Genomic DNA, 18,186 nt, shown 5'->3' on the forward strand with positions numbered 1-18,186 from the left:
TTGTTAATCCAGGAACGATTTGTTATTTCATAGAGTGTACTCAGTTTGAGGCTGTCATTTGCCAGAGTAATGCTAGTAGTATATGCTCAAAATACAAGAGTAAACGGATGCTTAAAACAAGATCTACTTACAACAAAGAACTTTAAAGCCTAAGTCATGCATTTAGAAAACTAAGTGATTTATCTGTCAAGGATCCAGTAATAGTAACTCATCCCTCTGTAAACTGATGTAATTAAAGATAATCAAGGAACAGATCATCAATCTGGGAACTAGACAACAAATTTCAATGCCCACTATAGTTTCAGATTGTTCTACACACAAAAGCAATGAGAACGCAAATAACAGGAAATGGAACAACAACTGGGAAATGGAACAACAACTAAGAAATGGAACAACAACTAGAAAATGTAACTGCAACCGATTCTTATAAACAGAAACACATTAATCTACAGGAATAAGTGCAACAATCACATCCTACAGAAATCAGATAGAAATCTTTACTCTAGGAATAAATCGGACAGCACACGGAAATAGAACGACAACTGATTAGTAATGAAATATAGAACAACACTTGGAACCAAATGTAAATGCACACTAAACTAAGATAAATAACACACATGGAACACCTTAGTATTGAGAAAAACAGTAATCTAATTTTGGTACTACAAATATCAATCTTAGTTATAAAGAATAACGATTGTAATTCGTAATGGAATAGCAATATCAATTGAATCAGCAATCACAATCAAATGTAATCTATAGATGAATACAGTAATACCAATTTATGACTGTTACAACACGAGTACTCTGTAATTGAATAGCAATAGCATTCTGCAAATACTGGCAATGTTATATTAATGATTAAAGGAATAGCAATGTGTTAGAGAGACAAATTGAACAATCCAACATTCCTGTCATAGAGAACGATATTACTCAGTCGAAAACGAATCAAATATAATAGAGTCGTGATGTAAAATAACAAAACACATCAGATTATCAAACAAAGCTAATAATGAAAACCACGCATCAACTAAAGATAATGATATAGGAGAAGTGTTCCACCAGGGCCAGGCCCTTAGCCTCCAGGGACACACCGCTTGAAATTACTCCAGGATCAAAGACGGAACAACAACTAGATTTATATTAAAGCATTAAAACAGAGTTACAGCGAATCACTTCTCAACGAGAGTTGATTATCAAAGTTTCAAATACAGAGAAAAGTTACATAGAAAAAATAATAGCAGATCGTCGCCCGGGCTAGCAGTGCTTCCCCTTTTTATAACAGCTAAAGTGGAGATATCAAGGATGCAAAAATAGTTAAGGCAGTGATCCCTTAGGATCAAAGAATCTTAAGGGATTCACCAAACTGTTAATTCCCAGTTATCCGTTTGTTTTCTTGCACCGTGTTGATATCTCCTTTTCATTTCCTTGGCTGATATGTTTTAATTTAGATCACCTTGTTTGCATATGGTTCCCCGCCAAAGGGACAACAGCTAACTTGGCCCTGTCTTTTTCTTTGTAACGACAATCTTTCAATTTTCCCTTTTCCTGCATAAGAAATAGCAATTATTAGTGTTTTTCGTGTTGTGTATAAATCCTATAGATTTTGTCATGATTTCTTATTATCTACCTAGTTCATGATGCAAAGAGGTTACGAGTTCTAAAGAAACGATGACAAAATAATCAATAAAAACATACCTTATTCAGTACTCCACACACCCCCCTGCTTACCATTTTTCATGCCCTAATGAAAACATTGTAGTTGACATGTAAGGCTGTGAGAGAGTAGGCCGGAGATGAGATCTCATGTGGCAGTTTACAGCCATGATGCCTAACTAGGTGTTCAAAAAGATGGGCTGTCTCACCCTCAGGCATCTCATATAGGGCTTGGTATCCAGGTGCATGATGCCAATTAATCAAACTCCGAAACCTATATCCTAACCAAGATGGCCCTACCCTCAAGATGAGTTCACCATAGAGGTTCAAGTGATCAGCGGCTAACTTAAAGTTCTCATAGTTAAATGGTTCCCTGAGTTGAATATTTGGATTAGAAATCTGATATCGAAATTTAGTAGCATCAATGGCAAGGTCTTTAATAGTAAAGAAGTACTCTATCCCTTGTTGATTGATTGTTGTATGAATGGGTCCTAATGCTTCAATCACACCTGGAGTCCTCATGAGGTTCCTATCTTCCCTCCATAGCTATACTGGATTTCTAGGCTCATCTCTTACCCATAAATCTAATCCGTTTTCTTGTCTTTGGAAGGCATTATAGGCTTTAAGCCATTTAATTTGATTAACCCCAAATGAAATAAATGCATGTAATTGGATATCCCCAACAAAAGGGCCAGGGTTCTATTCTGTCTCTTGATCTAACACAAGGTTATGCAGATAGAATTCACACAATAATCTTTGAACCTTTACTCCACAGTGCTTACAACAATTTATAAAATCATCAATAGTATTAATTGGTATAGGGGCTCCTGCTTTGACAGCCTTAATTTTCAATTGCAAATATCGTTCCATTAAAAACAAAGCATAATTCTTAGCAGGGGCTCCACAATATAGGACGTCAGTGTACAAAGAGCATAAGGTATCCACCTGCGTGATAACTACATCTAACCTATGAGTTACCTTTGTGACTTTTTCTTCTTCCTTTCGCCATCCTTCAAAGGCCTAGCTTTCGGATAAATTGATATTCCTTAGCTGTTGTTGTAATTATTCATACTTTTATCGGGAAACTATTTGTTCTGTGAGTTTTTCTACTGCTTGCTGAGCTTGTACCAAACCCTCTCGTAGGGTTACTGTCCTCGGATCACTGTCCCACATGGTAGTGGTAAGATTAAGATTTACTTGAATCTTCTTATTGCATTGTCTTGTGTTCATGGTTTGTAATTCTTCAGAGGGTTGTGCCTCTATCTAAAAATATTTGTCACAGGCCGACATATCATCTATTTGTACTTCAACATGGGTAATAGTTGAATGTTGTTCCTTTTGGTTTTGAACGGCAGGCTAGACTTGAGTCCTCCTTACCTTTTTCTTGAGGGGTCTTGCCGGAGTAGTTGCATGTCTTACCCTCGAAGTCCTTTTTACTCTCTTTCTCGTTTTCAAAACCCTGATTTGTTGTCGAAGTCGAGCTATCACATTTAGTAATCTTTGCTATTCTTTTCGTAATCTTCTAATTTCTTCTGTTTTCTTAGAAGGAACATCTATCTGTTTACTCGGGCCTGGACTATTATCTTGGCCAATTCCCTGGTTTTCTTCTTGCGGTTCTCCTTCATTGTTCTCTTGGGGTTGCTCAGGAGTAAAAACCCTAGCTGGTTTTGTTATTTCCTGGGTAACTTCTTTTTCCACTCCTTCTTCTCCATGAAATTCTTTCGGTGTAGTTTGGCTGGGAGTGGATTGTTCCACTTATGCATCTTCATCACTTTCTCTCCTGTCATACTTACATCAGGAATGGAGTGATCTCATGTGGCGGTTTATAGCCATGATGCCTAACTAGGTGTTCAAAAAGATGGGCTGTCTCACCCTCAGGCATCTCATACAGGGCTTGGTATCTAGGTGCAGGATGCCAAATAATCGAACTTCGGAGCCTATATCCTAACCAAGATGGCCCTACCCTCAAGATGAGTTCACCATAGAGGTTCAAGTGATCAGCGGCTAACCTAAAGTTCTCATAGTTAAATGGTTCCCTGACTTGAATATTCGGATTAGAAATCTGATATCGAAATTTAGCGGCATCAATGGCAAGGTCTTTAATAGTAAAGAAGTACTCTATCCCTTGTTGATTGATTGTTGTATGAATGGGTCCTAATGCTTCAATCACAACTGGAGTCCTCATGAGGTTCCTATGTTCCCTCCATAACTCTACTAGATTTCTAGGCTCATCTCTTACCCATAAATCTAATCTGTTTTCTTGTCTTTGGAAGGCATTATAGGCTTTAAGCCATTAAAATTGATTAACCCCAAACAAAATAAATGCATGTAATTGGATATCCCCAATGAAAGGGCCAGGGTTCTATTCTCTCTCTTGATCTAACACAAGGTTATGCAGATAGAATTCACACAATAATCTTTGAACCTTTACTCCACAGTGCTTACAACAATTTATAAAATCATCAATACTATTAATTGGTATAGGGGCTCCTGCTTTGACAGCCTTAATTTTCAATTGCAAATATCGTTCCATTAAAAACAAGGCATAATTCTTAGCAGGGGCTCTACAAGCTAGGACGTTAGTGTACAAAGAGCATAAGGTATCCATCTGCTTGATAACTACATCTAACCTATGAGTTACCTTTGTGACTTTTTCTTCTTCCTTTCTCCATCCTTCAAATGCCTAGCTTTCAGATAAATTGATATTCCTTAGTTGTTGTTGTAATTCTTCGTACTTTTCTTGGGAAACTGTTTGTTCTGTGAGTTTTTCTACTTCTTGCTGAGCTTGTACCAAACCCTCTCGTAGTGGTAAGATTAAGATTTACTTGAATCTTCTTATTGCATTGTCTTGTGTTCATGGTTCGTAATTCTTCAGAGGGTTGTGCCTCTATCTAAAAATATTTGTCATAGGCCGACATATCATCTGTTTGTACTTCAACATGGGTAACAGCTGAATGTTGTTCCTTTTGGTTTTGAACGACAGGCTAGACTTGAGTCCTCCTTACCTTTTTCTTGAGGGGTCTTGCCGGAGTAGTTGCATGTCTTACCCCAAAGTCATTTTTACTCTCTTTCTCATTTTCAAAACCCTGATTTGTTGTCGAAGTCGAGCTATCACATTTAGTAATCTTTGCTATTCTTTTCGTAATCTTCTAATTTCTTCTGTTTTCTTAGAAGGAACATCTATCTGTTTACTTAGGCCTGGACTATTATCTTGGCTAATTCCCTAGTTTTCTTCTTGGGGTGCTCCTTCATTGTTCTGTTCGGGTTGCTCAGGAGTAAAAACCCTAGCTGGTTCTGTTATTTCCTGGGTAACTTCTTTTTCCACTCCTTCTTCTCCATGAAATTCTTCCGGTGTAGTTTGGCTGGGAGTGGATTGTTCCACTTCTGCATCTTCATCACTTTCTCTCCTATCATACATACATCATGAATGGAGTGATCCTCTTCTTTCTCTTCCTCGTTGCGTAATTCTTCGAATGCATTTTTGTCCTGAGCGGAATGCCCCTTTGATTCTTCTTCAATATGGAGGCCTAGCGGGCTGAGAGGTTGGTCATATTCGCCCATATTGGCCAGAATTTGGGCCAACTCATCCTCTTGCGATGGATTTTGCAGTGGGATTTCTTTGCATTGTTCTGTCTCCGCCTCCACCTGCCCAGGCTACTCGATCTCTTCTGTTGTTTCTCCTTTCTCATTTCCTTCCAATTCTGTCTCATTTTCTTCAAATTCTTTCTCATTCTCTTCTCCTTCCAATTGCGGGGGTTGCTCGTCCCATGAATCATCTATCTCCATAGGTTGGCTGGTATTCCCTTGGGGATTTTCCAACTTCCCTCCAATCCATGCCAATCTAACTGATTTTCTCCATTTCGATGGTCTATTTAGTGTACCAACAGTATGTTTGCACTTTGGGGCTGGCAGAGTCAGTGCCCCATCTATCGTAGCAATTAGCTCTTCCCAGCTACTTTGTTGCTGAGTAAGACTATGGCTAACTATCAACCATATCAGCCCATGATGACTTACTACCGATTCTACGTGTTGTGATTTTTTTATACTTTGGGTAACATCATGAAGTAATGAATTTAAAAATGCAGGTAAGTTCACAGAGAATTTTTGTTTTAACACAACAAAAAGTTTTAGGTGTTGTGGTCTTACCATGTCTTTCCTGCCTTCACATGTGATGTAGCTCTGGATGACTTTCTCCAATTCTGTCCATGGCTCTCCTAATGCTGCTGGTAGAATTCCCTTTCCTTTGACTGTCAGGTTCTGGCCTTCATCTCAGAAGATTTTTATAATCTTTTGCAGTCTCTCCTTCTTTAGAGTCCACACAGGTCTAGTGGTTGGCAGTCCCGAGACTTCTGCAATTATGTCATTGGTGATTGCTATGTGTCTTCCCGTTACTGTGGAGTGATATTCTTGCAATTTTTGCAAGAATTCTATTTCCACGATCTTGTTGGATTCTTGTAAACGATTAATATAGACTAACCATCCTGCCTTTGCCAAGATTTCCCATGCAGCATCAGAAACTATCAATACCTGTGGTTCTCTCTGAATTGACCTTCCTCCCATGCTTTAGCTCACTGTAAAAACATAGAGATGACAATGTAACAATAGGCTATTCAAACTGTTAGAAACACAGAGAAATAACGAAACAACAAGGCTCGTTCAAATCTTACTAATCACTGCAGAGTATAATATGGAAATAGCTTAGGAACAAAAAGGCATGCAAATTGAAAAACGAGATACCGTTAAGCCTTGCTATTCCCAAGTAAAAGTTTTCTGAATAATAGTCTAACACATATGCCAGCAAATTAGGAGGTTATCCTCCCCCCTACAATGTGATAGACCATCCTCAGCCATCAAATGAGGGAGTAGTGTGCCGATCTTCCATGGTACAGAGTCATAAAGGAACAACGTATGTGAACATGCCATGTTTACAAAAGGAGAAAGTTGTCGAAATCGAGGCGTATAATAGGATCGCTTAACAAATAAGAGAATGTTGTGATATGTTGCGAGGCTGGGAGGATAGGACAGCTGACGTACACAACGAGTCGAATGTGGTCATTATCAACTTTTCCGTCATGATTGGTTATGATAGATTTTTCATGTGTTTAATGTTTCATGATATACATAATCTTATTTGACGGATTACAAAGGTATAAGACAGAGAAGGGTGTTAATGATTGCTATTGGTGTATAAAGAATGTGACTTCAATACCATTAACAGAGCTCTGTTGCCAACAGATGTCCATAACCTTGACAGAGTTGTTTGTTTCACCCACGGAACCATGATCCTTTGTGTATGCTTAGGAAGTGTTGTGCCATGTCAAAATGGAGGTCATTATGTTGGCTTGGTAACCAGTTAAACCATAATGCCATTCACCAGGAAGGAGTGAAAGCCGGGCAGGTCAGCTCGTCATGAGACCTCCTGTTCCAAGGGATCCTTTTTTTTCTGATGTGCCTCTTGGATCATATCCCTGGTGTGGTGGTCATAGTGGGAATGCCACTTCACTTTCTTCCTTATGATCATGGTAGGCTGGCTGTTAATGAGACCCCCTATCCTGCATTTGACAATTCATATAACAAGTCATATAAATAGTTTTCTTCTTTTTTCTCTTTTATAAAATAATTTCCTATTTATACACAAAGGGTGGTTCAACACTCCTTAAGAGTGGAAATGGTGGAAGAAGTCTTAACATCCCAATAGAAAAATATAGACCCTTTGTTCTTATTCCTTAATAATGATCAAATAAGATTATGGGAATTTAAAAAGAACCATCATGATAAAGATAACCAATCATATCAGTATTAGTAGGATAATGACAACAAAAGTGATGGATAATTGTGTCCTTTCCTCTTTCCTCCCATCAATTCATAGCAATTTCTTGTAAAAATAATGATTTGATATAATTTTATGATTTCAGTATGCTCTAGCTTTGTACCCATTGCATAAGCATATAGTTGTGCTCCAAAAGAATTGAAACATGAGGAACGGTAGGTATCTTTAAATTGGAATAGCAAGGAGAACAAGATAAGTAACAGGAACACGAGAATACATTGTCATTTGAAAAAGCAAGAGCAAAAAAAAAACAAGTGTTGTTCCTTTGAAAAAGGAACAACAGAAAATGCAAATGTCGTTCCTTTGGAAAAGGAACAGCAAAAACCAAAAGTGTTGTTCCTTTGGAAAAGGAACAACAAAAATGCAAATGCTAAAAGTGTTGTTCCTTTGGAAAAGGAACAACAAAAACACAAATTTCGTTCCTTTGGAAAAGGAACAACAAAAACACAAATTTCGTTCCTTTGGAAAAGGAACAACAAAAATGAAAAGTGTTGTTCCTTTGGAAAAGGAATAGCAGAAAACTCAAATGCCATTCCTTTGGAAAAGGAACAACAAAAATCAAAAGCATCATTCCTTCGAAAAAGGAATAGCAAAATGAAAGTGAAAAAGGAACGACTGAAACAAAAGGTGTTGTTCCTTTGAAAAAGGAACAACAAAACAAAAATGTTGTCCCTTTGGAAAAGGAACAACAGAAACAAAAAAAGTGCACACAAATGCTATCCCTTCAAAAAAGGAGTAGCAAAAAACGATAGTGTTGTTTCGTCTGAAAAAGGAACAACAAAAAAAAATGCTAGTGTTGTTCTTTTGAAAAAAAAAAAAACAAAAACAATGGAATTGCTACTGCTTCGAAAAGGAACAACAAAGTGCAAATACAAAAATATGTACAAAGAATGATTTAACAAAATAAAGAAATTATGTACAAAGTGTAAAAACAGGTGAATCACTTAATGAATCACAGTTGAGGAAGATTTCTCTTCCTCCTATAAAATTTGCATATCGAAATCTTCGCGGAGTTTCTTGTAGAAGGAATCCTGAGTAAGTGTTTTGCGGTATAATCGAACTCGGTGGCCATTTACTTTAAAGGTATGTACAGATCCATCAATAGTGACTAGAGTAAGGGTGCCATTATCATGCACCTTATGGATTTCATATGGCCCCAGCCAGTGAGTCTGAAGCTTCCCGAGAAAATCTTAAAACCTGGAATCATATAAGAGCGCCCAATCTCCCTCGCGGAAGACTTTATTTTTTAATGAGAGCATCATGCCATTTAGCTCACCGCATTTGGATCAATGCAGTGTGTTGGAGGGTAGAGAGCCTAATTTCATCCAGCTCATTGATCTGCTGTAATCTATTAATCTGTGCCTCGTTTAGATCTAAGCCGACTTCTTGTGTTGTTTGCAGTGTTTGGATTTCGAATTTTATGGGAAAGATGGGCTGCTTTCCAAACACCAATTGGTAAGGTGAATAGCCGATAGTGCTTCTCCATGTTGTTCTGTAAGCCTACAAGGCTTCTGGTAGTCTTACAGCCCAATCGCGTCTATGTGACGCAATGGTTTTTGTTAAGATTTCTTCTATTATTTTATTGCTGCTTTCTACTTGACCATTTGCCTGTGGGTGGTATGGAGTGGTGATTTTGTGCTAGATATGATATTTTTTTAGTGTTGCAGCAATCTTGTTACCAACAAACTGTGGTCTAGCATCTGTAATTATATCTCTAGGAAGCCCATATCGCACGAATATATGGAACGTGAACTATATGACAGAATCCTCTGTAGCTCTCGGCAATGCCTCTGCTTCAACCCATTTGGTGGCATATTCTGTTGCTACTAAAATATATGTTTTCTGGTTCAAGGATGGGTTAATTGATCCAACGAAATCGAGGGCCCATCACTCGAATGGTTCAATAACTAGTTGTGGGTTCAAGTGCATTTCATCGGACTGACCAGGGCGTCCTGCTCTCTGGCAACTGTCATAGGCTTGAATGAACTTTTTCGCATCTTTGAAGACCGTGGGCCAATAATACCCTATTTGCAGGACCTTATGTCCAGTTCTGCGATCACTCAAATGTCCGCCAGATGGTCCGTCATGACAAGCTTTCAAAATGTCAAAAATTTCATCCTCGCGAACGCATCTCCTGATCTCCATATCTGCCCCTGTATGGAACAGGTAGCCCCCAATCGAAGAAAATCGAGCACTTCGCTGGACAATCTGTTTTTGTTCATTGAGGGTCAGATTTTTTGGTAATTTACCTACTGCTAAGTAATTCATAACATTAGCATACCAGGGTTTTTTAACAGTGATAAACAACTGCTCATCTGGAAATTGATCTTCAACTACTGTTGCATCCATTGGTTTTGGCATTCGCGAGAGAAAGTCAACTACAGGATTTTCTTTTCCAGGTTTGTCCTTGATTGTAATATCAAATTCCTGCAATAAAATCAACCATCTAGTTATTCTACCGTTTGTGATTGGTTTATTTGATAAATATTTTATGGCAAAGTGATCTGTATACAAGATAACAGGATATCCAGTAATGTAATGCCTGAACTTATTGACAACATGTATAACAGCTAGAAATTCCTTTTCAGTAACAATATAATTCAATTCAATAGGGGATAAATTCTTGCTAATATAATAAATTGCATATGGTTTTTTATCTTCTTCCTGTCCAAGGACTGTTCCAATAGTTGTATCTGAGGCATCTGATGAAATTTGGAGTGGCAGGTCCCAATTTGGTCCTCGAAGGACTGGGGCTGTGGACACGAGCTTCTTCAAATCCTGAAAAGCACGTCACTTTTTTTTGTCCAAAGAAAGTCAACATTACCTGTCAGTGCATATAGAGGTGTAGCAATATGTGAAAAATGTTCTATAAACCTTCTATAATAACTAGAAAATCCAAGAAAATTGCGTACCTGTGTTTGAGTGATAGGAGTGGGAATTAGCAAAATTATTTGAATTTTAGCTAGGTATACCTGTATGCTAGCTATTGAGATATAATGGCCTAGAATAACTCCTTCAGTCATCATCATATAGCATTTTTCATGGATCAAACAAAGCCTGGTGGCAATGCAGCGCTGCAAGACTTTTTCCAGTGTGTCCAATGCTAGGCCAAAATCATCTACCTATGGTGTAAATTCATCCATGTATACTTCGAGCCCTTCATTTATTAAGTCTGAAAAGATGCTGAGGATAGCCCTTTAAAATGTGGCAGGAGCATTGCATAAGCCAAAAGATAGAACTATATAGGCAAATGTTCCCTAAGGACAAGTAAAAGTGGTTTTGTCTTGGTCTTCAGGGGCAATCTGAATCTGATTTTATCCACTGAAGCCATCTAAGAAAGAAAATAATTTATTCCCTGCAAAAGTGTCTAATACTTGGTCAATGAATGGAAGGGGAAAGTGGTCTTTTTGTGTTGCTTTATTTAGCTCCCTATAATCAACACAAATCCTCCAGTTTCCATTCTTCTTTGGTACCACAACAAGTGGAGAGACCCATTTACAAGTTTTTGAAGTTCAGCTTTTACAACATCTTTTAGATGAGGATTAAGTCTCCTTTGTGGTTGGTGAATAGGTCTCGCATCCTTTTCTATGTAAATGTGGTGTGTACATAATTGGGGATCAATTCCTTTCATATCAGAGTAGTTCCATGCAAATTCTTCTTTATATTTCCTCAATAGTTGGATGAGCTTCTTTTCTTGTTCAGAAGTCAGGTTGGTATTGATGTTTAAAGTCTTTCCTGGCCCAATTTCTACAATTTTACTATTTGAAACAAAGGTAGTAGGTATTGTTTGATCATGTGTATCTTTAAGAGGATCTTCTTCTAATTCATTATCAAATGTTGCTTCTATCTTGTGACATTGTATGTGGGATCTAGGTTCACCTTGGCTAATAAAATTATTAATGGCATCATCTTCTGTTTGGTCTTTGAAATCAAGGGCCTCTTCTATGGTTAATGGAGATCTAATATTTTCGGTGAGGTATGATACAGGATCCTTGTTAGTTTTTATTATTGTGACACTTGGGTGCACTGGAGGATATAAAGCTAGGTTCTTGATATTTGCCCCTCTAATTATGGTCATATTGCCTTGTCGATAGCCAATATAAGCATCGGCAGTTGCAAGCCAAGGTCTGTCTAAGATCAATGGATGTCCATCAAGTCAGTTTTTGGGGTTTATTATCAAAAAATCGATCGGATACTCCTAGGAGTCAATGGATACTGTGACATCATGTAGTGTTCCTTCTGGCCTAACCATAGATCAGTCATCCAGTTCTAGTAAAGTAGAGGTTGGTTCTACTGATGTAATTCTCAGTTTTTGGCAAGTGGTGGTTGTTAAGATATTAATTGCAGCTCTTAGATCAACTAAGGCATTTGAGAAGGTTTGACCATAGATTTGTACGGTTACTATTGGATTTCCTGGGTCTTCGTATTTAATAGGTGTTTCTTTTCCTGATAATAAGTCGGATAGAGTGCCAACTACTTGGACTTCTGGGTTATTTGTTATTTTCCTCCTTGGTTTCTTTATACACAATTCTTTGATAGTCCTTGCATATATGGGGATGTCTTGAATGGCTTGGAGGAAAGGGATTTTTATGTACAGATTTTTTAGTTCTCCCAGAATATCAAAATTAGGGTGTTGTACAAGTCGAGGTATAATTAATCGCTCTAGGAATAGGGGAGAGGATGTGGTTGTTGGGTCATGAATTTGTTGTCTGGTCACGTCCTCTTCTTGTAGCGGTTGTTCTGTAGCTAACTAATTTTCAGCTTGAGTTGTTTTATCTCCCTCTGTTCCAATGATACACCTAGATCTTAATTGAAGGTCATTACACTCCCTTAGATCAGTTCCTGTTTCTGGTGTTTCCGCTATTTGAATAGATTGGACCGGTCCGTTATTCAGATTAGGGTTGGGTTAGGCTGGGAGTTGTGGTCTTAAATTAGACTAGGGGTTTCGTTGTAAGGTTGGTAGTGTTGGTTGAGGGAGCTGGATGGTTCCTACTGGCTGATTCATCGGTCTTTGCCAGTTTGTCTGCCAGGCTTGAGTCTGTGAGGTAGGAGGGGTCCATTGTGCCAGATATATGTTGTTTTGCCAATATGGTGGGGCATAGGGAAAATTTGGCCAATTAGGTTGGTATTCTTGATTTGGCCATGGAGATGATGAAGGAAATGATTGTTGTGACCAATTCGGGAAGGGAGGTTGATTTTGCCACATTGTATTATATTGTTGAGCATGATATTGTGGAGGCTGAAAAGAAGAAGCTAGGTCTGAAAACATACATGATTGTCTTGGCTACCATTGATGATGCTTATGGAGTAGATACACTGGTTTTGGTTCTTCTTCTGCTTCCTTGTATATTGCTTTCAATCCAGGAAGTGAGGGGCAGCTCTTTGTAGAATGGTCTTTTGTACAGATGGCGCAAACTTGGACTGCATCTAATGGACACTCCTTATGGCTATGTTTCTTTCTACATGAGGGATAGAATATTGCCAAATTCTGTTCTACCTCTGCTTGCTTTTGTTTGGCCTCAATAATATCAAGTTTTGTTGTCAGTGTCCCCAATATGTCAGTTTTAAAATTTTCTAATAAATTTCCAATTTCTGCACGAGTTACTCCTTCTACCGAAATTCTATTATCTCTTGCAAACCAATCATGTTCTGCTGGTTTTAGTCTTGTGCTGTCTCTTGAGCTCCTGATACATAGATTAATAATGTCAGAAAAAATTTCCTGATAAATATCTCCTTCTCACATAATATTCAGTGTTTCAATCCATTTTTCATTCATTCCCCTAATTAATGTTGTTTTTAACACATTATAAGGTAAGGGTAATGATGCATAAGGAGAACTTTGAAGATTATACTGGAAATGTTCAACATACTCTTCTAATGTTTCATTTGGGCTAGCTACCATCTGAAATATTTCATCTTTTAACTCTCTAGACCTACAATAATCTTGGAAACTTTTTAGGAAAGATTCTTTCATTTGATCCTAGCTATTTATAACACCACCACCCAATCCCATAAACCATCTTAAAGCAGCTCCTTTTAATATAGAGGGAAATAATTTCAGTTTCTAGGGATCGGTGGTATAGTCATATCCTCTACATAGCACATCAAATTCAAACGGTAATGCATCAAGATCTTTTGATGTAAGGCCATGGAATGTAGGGATGTGTTGAAGAGGAATTGCTTTCATAGGTGCATTAGCTACAGTATCCAAAATGGGGTATTGCAGTGTAGAGGTTTGAGTGTTTGGCTGGTTTTGGGCCATTTGGTCAAATATATGCCAATAACCTTCTGGGATATCTAGGAGGGTATTCCTAGGTTGTCGAGGGGGGATGGCTCTAACGGGAATGGTCTTGACAACACTTCCTTTATCTGGGATAATGAGAGTGCCTAACGTCTGGGGGGATTCAGGTTCTTGAATTTTGTTATAAATGATTTTTGTAGCACTTCCCTTATCTAGACTACTTAATGGCTGAATTTCCCCAAGGGGAGATCTTGGTTCTTCAGTCTCTCCGGTTTCTCCTTTTCCTTCATAGAGGTTGCTAAGGTTCCCTTCTTGTAATGATTTTGGGCTAGAATTTTCAATTTCTTGAAAATCTTCCTCTTCTATTTGACTATGCACCTCAGCAAAGGCTATAGATGGTGATCCTATGGCCTGAAGGGAACTAGTAGGCTATCTAGAAGTACATTTTCTAGGTCCTACTAAAGGCTGAGATTCTTCTTCCTTAAGGATTTCGTCGATAAAGGTTGATCAACCAAGGGTCACTGGCCCCTTAGCTTTATCAGGCTTGGGTGGAGGTTTAGGGTTCTTTTCAGGCTTTTAAAACAAGACCTACTTACAGCAAAGCACTTTAAAGCCTAAATCATGCATTCAGAAAACTAAGCGGTTTATCAGTCAAGGGTCCAGTTACAATAACTCATCCCCCTTTAAACTAATGTAATTAAAGATCATCAAGGAACAGATCATCAACCTGGGAAATAGACAACAAATGTCAACGCCCACTACAGTTTCAGATCGTTCTGCACACCAAAGCAATGAGAACGCAAATAACAGGAAATGGAACAGTAACTAGGAAATGGAACAACAACTAAGAAATGGAACAACAACTAGAAAATATAACAACAACTGATTCTTATAAACGACAACACTTTAATCTATAGGAATAAGTGTAGCAATCATATCCTACAGAAGTCAGATAGCAGTCTTCACGTTAGGAATAAATCGGACAACACACGGAAATAAAATGACAACTGATTAGTAATGAAATATAGAACAACACTTGGAAACAAATGTAAATGCGCAATAAACTAAGATAAATAACACATACGGTACACCTTAGTATTGAGAAAAATAGTAATCTGATTTCGGTACTACAAATATCAATCTTAGTTATAAAGAATAACGATTGTAATTCGTAATGGAACAATAATATCAGTTGAATAAGCAATCGCAATTAAATGTAATCTATAGATGAATACAACAATACCAATTTATGACTATTACAACACAGGTACTCTGTAATTGAACAACAATAGCATTCTGTAAAGACAAACAATGTTATATTAATGATTAAAGGAACAACAATGCATTAGAGATTCAGAATGAACAATCCAATAGTCCTTTCACAAAGAACAATATTACTCAGTTGAACATGAATCAAATATAACAGAGTCATGTTGTAAAATAACAAAACACATCAGATTACCGAGCAAAGCTGATAATGAAAACCACGCATGAACTAAAGATAATGATACAGGAGCAAGTGTTCCACCAGGGCTGGGCCCTTAGCCTCCAGGGACACACCACTTGAAATTACTCCAGGATGAAAGACAGAACAACAACCAGATTTATAGTAAAGCATTAAAACAAAGTTACAACGAATCACTTCTCAACAAGAGTCGATGATCAAAGTTTCAAATACAGAGAAAAGTTACATAGAAAAAATAACATCAGATCATCGCTCGGGCTAGCAGTGCTGCCCCTTTTTATAACAACTGAACCGGATATATCAAGGATGCAAAAATAGTTAAGGCAGTGATCCCTCAGGATCAGAGGATCCTCAGGGATTCGCCAAACTGTTAATTCCCAGTTATCCATTTGTTTTCTTGCACCAAGTCGATATCTCCTTTTCCTTTCCTTGGCTGATATGTTTTAATTTAGATTGCTCTGTTTGCATATGGTTCCCTGCCAAAGGGATAGTAGTGAACCTGGCCCTCTCTTTCTCTTTGGAATGACAAATTTTCATTTTTCCCTTTTCCTGCATAAGAAATAGCAATTATTAGTGTTTCCTTGTTGCGTATACATCCTATAGATTTTGTCATGATTTCTTATTATCTACCTAGTTCATGATGAAAAGAGGTTACGATTTCTAAAGAAAAGATAGAAAAATAATCAATAAAAACATACCCTCTTCAGTACTCCACAATGATGATGGCATGAATGTTGATTATGATGATAATGCAATTCTAACAATAAGGATGACATTGATGGTGATGATGATAATGATAATGAAGATGATGACAATGATCATGATGTCACCAATGACCTTACAATATTATGTATTCATGAACTTACTAGTTTCAAGACCATATTCTACATACATATTACTATCAAACGTTTTACATTTTTCGTCTCTCTTGCGATATTTTACTATAATGGTGGTGTCAGCACTAGAAGGATGTAGTGTTGTAATGGTGGTTCTAGTGTTAGCACCAGAAAAAGGTTTTCTAAATTTTGATCCTAATGGAGGAATTTGTATTTAAAACATATTTTGTATATTCAACTTCCAACTCATAATTACTCTATTTTCTTCTTGCAATTCCTTTTCTCTAAATTTAACAATAACCTCCTATCTATATGATAACATGTTTAGAGTTCTGAATGTTATAAATTTACGTCCAAAAGGAAATAATTTACCTTTCCATTCTTTAGTGTATGCATAACATTGTGATTGTAACTCTTATTTAACTGAAGGACACCTACTACTGGTACACTAAATATATTTTATTTCTTCTTATATTGTAACAACTTCTTCAAGGAATATAAAAACTTTATAATATGAACTTTAACTCAATAGTAAATCACTTTTTGCTATATAATATTTAATTTGACATATTAGTAGAGAGTGGATGGTACAACACACATGCAATTAATCCATCATCTTCCTAAGAGAAAATTGTCATCAAAGTCCATATTGATCACAAAGTAAGGGGTCATGAGAGTGATAAGCCCAATAGTTATGGGAAAATGGATAATACCTACAAGCACTATTTGATTAGATTTGTATCCTTTATAAGTGATTCATATAAATTTCATGTCCACATTATTATAATGCATCATGAATAACACACCGTATGACACTACATTCATGTTAAAATTCTAGTATACAAAGTAACACTTAACATAGCAAGCCCCTACAGTACACTCTATGTACAAAGCGGGATCATCCACTATGATCATTTCCTCATCAATTTTTGGCTTAAGAGGGTAAAATATGAAATGATCATAAGACAATGGATATACAAGTTATGGGTATGGTTTCCTAGGGAGAGTGGTGAACCTACTCAGACTAGAAAGGAGGTCGAGGGGTAGTAACAACATGGTTGACCTAAGAGGGCTCTATTGTATTGAATGTATGTGTATAAACTCTTGTGACTAGGTTCATTTCCCCTACTAAAGAGTCACGTAAGGTGGGAAAAAATCACAACAACTTCATAATAGAGATGTTAGCTAGACAAATTTGCTACTACATAAAGAATATGGGAAAGAACATTTTATGGGAGGTCCTCCCATAGGTATTTGATAAGTTTCTTATAAGGAACTAGAGGGATAATGGTCTTGGCTTCCTTTTGGTAAATAAGTGGGCTCTCATTGGGTTACTGTAGATTTAGTCTGACTAAGAGCATGTAACTCCATCATATCGTCGAGCTCTTGTGGTAACATTGACATCAAACTGTACTACCTTCTTTATAAATTCAATAATAAGGCAAGCTCTCGAATTTCCAACTAGATTGAATGAGAGAAGTATGTGGATGACTACAAAAAGTCTCTTGGGTAGAAGTGGTATGTTGTGAAGGTTGAGTAGATGAATATGGATGCCAAGGGAATCAATTACAAAAGATTCCCAACTGGGCATTTTAGGGGGATTAAGACCTCTTTGAAGTGACTATTCTTCTTTTAGGTGGTTCATTATTTGGTATGTAACACATTCTTACACAGAATGCCTCACTCTTTTATTATAATTGTAATACTTTGTAATGACCCCCATCATTCTCAAGTGTGTAGATACTGCACTCTGGTCATTGTATACTTGTATAGATAGTAACCTTAGTTATGACATATGTAGTTGGTGTGTTGATTTTCCCAATCATTGACAGTGTAAGTGGTGTCCTAATGACCTTAAACTTGCATAATCATTGTAAATTGTTCCATGATTAGATTACAGTGGTGTAAATGTTGGTCACCTTGACAACCTTTATTTATATATGTTGATATTAATTAATATATTAATGATAAGAATTTATAAATTGTTTGCATGTTTTGAAAATCACGATGAAGTTGTCTATTCTAACCTTGTAGGTGTTTCCCCATCCTATTTTTATTATATTTTTCCAAAGATTCATGGTATCTTGAAGGTTTCATTGTTAAAACAATAGCTAACATCATAAGACCCATAAAGCCTTACACTTGATAAGTTGAGGCC

This window comes from Pinus tabuliformis, chromosome 8 (assembly GCF_031772625.1).
Source record: "Pinus tabuliformis cultivar Carrire ecotype Pingquan chromosome 8, CPIR1, whole genome shotgun sequence".
NCBI classification, from domain to species: domain Eukaryota; kingdom Viridiplantae; phylum Streptophyta; class Pinopsida; order Pinales; family Pinaceae; genus Pinus; species Pinus tabuliformis.